Source organism: Chrysochloris asiatica, unplaced genomic scaffold, assembly GCF_000296735.1.
Source record: "Chrysochloris asiatica unplaced genomic scaffold, ChrAsi1.0 scaffold00022, whole genome shotgun sequence".
NCBI classification, from domain to species: Eukaryota; Metazoa; Chordata; class Mammalia; order Afrosoricida; family Chrysochloridae; genus Chrysochloris; species Chrysochloris asiatica.
In genome coordinates this window covers 15,550,684-15,555,526 of record NW_006408540.1, presented here as the reverse complement: position 1 = coordinate 15,555,526, position 4,843 = coordinate 15,550,684, and positions in this window count along the sequence as shown.

Here is a 4,843-nt window from a genome sequence, read left to right as displayed (position 1 = left end):
TGCTGAGCAAATAATCCAAGAAGCTGGGTTCTATGAAGAAAAATGTGGCATCAGGATTGGAGGAAGACTCATTAACAACCTGTGATATGCAGATGATACATACAACCTTGCTTGCTGAAAGTGAAGAAGACTTAAAATATTTACTGATGAAGATCAATGAACACCTATTATAGCAATTGCTAACTTCCATTTTCATGATTCCTTGTACCGAGTGGATGGTTTGGCAGAGGGTTATCCTTCCAGTCCTCATGGTAACAATATCAGTAACAACAATAATAGTAATGATAATGCCAATTAAAGTTATTTGGAGCCCTGGTAGCATAGTGGATTACAAGCTAGGGCTGCTAAATGCAAGGTCAGCATTTCGAATCTATCATTCGCTCCACAGGAGAAAGATGAGGCGTTCTGCTCCCATAGAGATGTACAACCCTAAAAAGGGTTGCTGTGAGTGGAAACCGACTTGATGGCACACAACCATCAATAATTTCTTTAATTGTACAATTATTGGCCACTGTGTTCATTGCTTTTACATAACCTTTCATATCATTTTCACAATACTATTCCAAGGTAAATATGCATATTATTCTCACTACGTTGTTGTTGGGTGCTGCCAAGTCGATTCTGACGTAGAACAATCCTACGTCACAAAGTAGACTGCTCCAAGGGGTTTCCCAGGCTGTAATCTTCAGATTGTCAGGTCTTTCTCCTGCAGGGTCTCTGGGTAGGTTCAAACCACCAACCTTTCAATCTGTAGCTGAGTGCTTAACTGTTGTACCACCAGGACTCCTGATTCTTGCTCTGTTGTTTTAGGTGCCATTGAGTCAGTTCCAACTCATAGTGACTTTATGCACAACCCAACAAAACACTGCATGGTCCTGTACCATCCTCACAATCACTATTAAGTTTGAGGCCATTGCTGATTCTCACTTTAGGCTTAGTGTGATTCAACTATGATCACCTGGTGTTAATGATCATACTTGCCAGGATTCAGATCCATGGCATCTTTTCATGGTACTTCACAGGTGAGACCTTTTGAATGGATGGACACTATCAAATCCACTTGTCAGTCCATCAGGGTAAATCCCTTTTTAAGACTGAAACTCAAAGGGAACTTACAAACAGTCTTGTATGCTCGCTGGTGACCATCTTGGTCAATTTGCAAGTGAAAGTAGGGGAAATGCAGCAATGAAGACATGGGCTGAGATTGGCCATATCCCATGGATACCTGATGACCTTCAGATGAGAGAGTGAAAAGGATGGGCTGGCTGGTTTGAAGTTCAGAGAGATGTATGAACTCCCAAGCCCAAGGATACTGACCTAGACACTTGGGGCTAGACTTAAGAATGAAGCGGCCAGCTGATCTGAAGAAGAGGGAGGCATAAGAAAACTCCCAAACTTGCAGACAGTATCCATTGGACCTAATGTGGATGGCTTGCTGACCAGAATTTCGACCAGATGAAAATAAAGAAGTATGAAACAGGGAGCAAGTATAAATTGCTACAACCTGATCAACTGGACCTTTGCTTACAGATGAAACTGGCCCAAATTCCAATCATATAGGGAAGGAGTCATCATATCAAAGATCAAGCATCAAGTAGACTGGGTGGATAGGGAAGGGCAACTTAGACATCGGCTATCAAAATTGGAGGGTTATAAAGGCACAAAGTGGATGGCTTACAAGCTTTCCTGAAGGTGCTTAGTGTCAGAACAAGCAAAATAGTTTTCCTATGAAATAGTTTTGCTCATGCCCAGATGGGTCTGGTGATGAGGAGGATAGGATTTTATGATCCAATTGTGAGTAAGTGTTATCAGAACTAAAGGCAATTGTCACAACTGTAAATATAGAAGAGGTGCAACTAAAAGGGGTGCACAGTTAAAATAGCATTTCATGCACCCTTTGGTTGTTTAAATTATTATATATCCCTGTGTGTTTTTGTGTACATAAAAAAAAAAAAAAGATGGAGTAGAGGTAAATACTGTTAACCAATGGTGCATGGAAGGGAGTGTAATCATTGCAATGAAACAAAATACAATTGATTGAGTGCAAAACCGATTTTCTACAATGCAACCTATCATTTAATTTATAATAAAAGCTTTAAAAAAGGAAAGAAAAGGATGACAGGCCAAGCTTCCCCATTCTATTTATTCTCGAGGGGTCACTGGTGAGAGGACCTGGTAACCCATGCAAGCCACTGCATTGGTAGCTGTAGCCTCAGATCCCAGACCTGCCAGGAAAGTATTACTCCTCAGGAATACATTTTTATTTTCCATTCTGTCATATATCATTTAAAAAAAAAAAAAAGATTTATTGTGGTTTGGGTGACAGTTTACAGAGAAAATTAGTTTCCTACTTACAATATATAGACATCTTGTTTTATGTGATTTCTTTATTTGAAGTCCCCTCAATGAAACAGCACCCTGCTCCCTCCTCCTTGGGCTCCTTATGGCCATGTGTCCTTCTTTCTGCCCCTGCCTGCCTTCTGAGCTTTGTTTGTGGGCTAATGCTGCCCTTTTGGTCTCAGGTGGTTGATTGCCATTTATTTACTTGTGAAGCACTTATTTTGTTTTGGGTGTTTCTTTAAATGTACATTAATTTTGCAATCATAAAAATTCAAATTACTTTTAAAATTTTTTTAAATGTCATTTCGGGAAAAGGGGCCCCTTGAACCAGCAAGAGGGAAGCATATGAGAGGAATGAGGGATCTTAACCAGGAAAGTGGCAGCAAAAGAGGTGGTGGTGGAGGCAATGGCCTAGAGATACAGAGTAGCAGAGATGAGTCAAGTGTCATAAGAAGAGATTCCATGTTATTTTTAATCCCTTCTAGTGCTGAGAGCAACAGATGACTTTTCCATTGTTTGTTGTTGTTGTTGTTAAATGTCATCTAGTCAGTTCTGATTCATATCGATCCTGTATAGGGTTTCCAAGGAGAGACTGGTGAGTTTGAACCACCAATCTTGTGATTCAAACCGATCTTGAGGTCCAGTGCTTATTCTATGGGGCCACATCAGGACTTCAGTTGTTACTGCTCAATAATACTCAATAAATATTTGTAATTCATTTAGCCAATTCAACTTTTTACTCATACATACTTCAGATGTATTATCATGATGTCCTAGTGAAGGACATCATGCTTGGTAAAATGGAGAGGCAAAGAAAAAGAGGAAGACGCCCAAAGAGATGGATTGGCACAGTGGCAGCAGCAATGGGCTCAAGTGTAATAACTGGCACAGGGCTGGGCAGTGTTTCGTTCTATTGCACATAGGGTCGCTATGAGTTGGAACCTACTAGACGGCACCTAACAACAACTAGTGAACATCAATTACATTGATTAGCTGTGCAACCATTACATTTAATCAATGCAAATTTTCTATCATCAAAAACAAAAAGTGCAATTAATCCATTCCCCACCCTCACTCCCCTGCCACCTCCAATTCCTGGTAACCACTAAGAAACTTTGGTTTCTGTACATTAGCCTTCATTTTGCTTGGATCAATCATCAATACTTATGGAAGCAGCAGTCAAGAAATCAAACAATGTATTGCATTAGGCAAATCTGCTGCACAAGACATATTTAAAGTGTTGAAGAGCAAAGATGTCAGTTTGAGGACTAAGGTCCAAGCCATGGTATTTTCAATAACCTCATATGCATACAAAAGTTGGACAGTGAATAAGGAAGACCGTAGAAGATTTGATGCATTTGAGTTATGGTGTTGGAAGAGAATATTGAAAGTACCATGGGCTGCCAAAATAACAAACAAATTTGTGTTGGAAGAACTACAGCCAGAATGCTCGTTGGAAGCCAGGATAGCCAGACTTCATCTCTCATACTTCGGACGTATTATCAGGAGGGATCAGTCACTGGAGAAGGATAACATATTTGGTAAAGTAGAGGGTCAAAGAAAAAGAGGAAGACCCCCCAAAAGATGAATGGGCACAGTGGCAGCAGCAATGAGGTCAGGCATAGCAAAGATTATGAAGTTGGCCCAGGACTTGGCAGTGTTGCCTTCTGTTTTGCATAGGGTCACTATGAGTTGGTACCAACTCGATGGCACCAAACAACAGCATCTTTTTATATAAGTGAGGCAATATGATAATTTGTTCTTTTGTATTGACTTATTTCACTCAAGCTCTATCCATGTGCAGCATGTATCAAGACTTCATTTCTCCTGCTGGCTGAGTAATACTCCATTGTATGTGTTTTTCCATTCATCTGTTGAAGGGCATTTAAGTTCTTTCCACCTATTAGCTATAAAGGGAAAAGCTACTGACCCAACAGGTTACTTAAGTGTCTTTATCTATTTCCTGAAAAAAAAATTTTAAAGGGTCTATAATCAGCAAATTTAACAGAGTTTTTGGTGAGCTAAATGAACAACTGAGAGGAACATGCCTAGAAAGGTTAATTTCAAATTTCTCTCTCATTTTGATTCTATTCAGTATATAAAGATAAGGGCTCTCTTGCTGACAGATGGTTTTTATTACAAGAGTGTGTATTCATTCATCTCAAATAGAAACTTCGGTTTGTAAAACATGTTTGAAGAGTTCCTCCAAAGTCATGATGGATGATTAGGGGAAAACATTATAGCACCATAAACCAAAAACCACTGCCTAGTCTCGATTCTGACATGTAATGACCCTTTACAGGGCTTTCTCCATCGGAATGGCCTCATCTTTCACTGTGGGATTGGCTGGTGGGTTTGAACTGTCAACCTTGAGATTAGCAGCCCAATACTTGGTGCACTGTGCCACCAGGACTTCTGGACAGCAATTATACTTGTCAATTACTTTGTATATAACTGGATTTCAAATAAACTTGATGAATTCTGTTACTGTAATTATTACTTT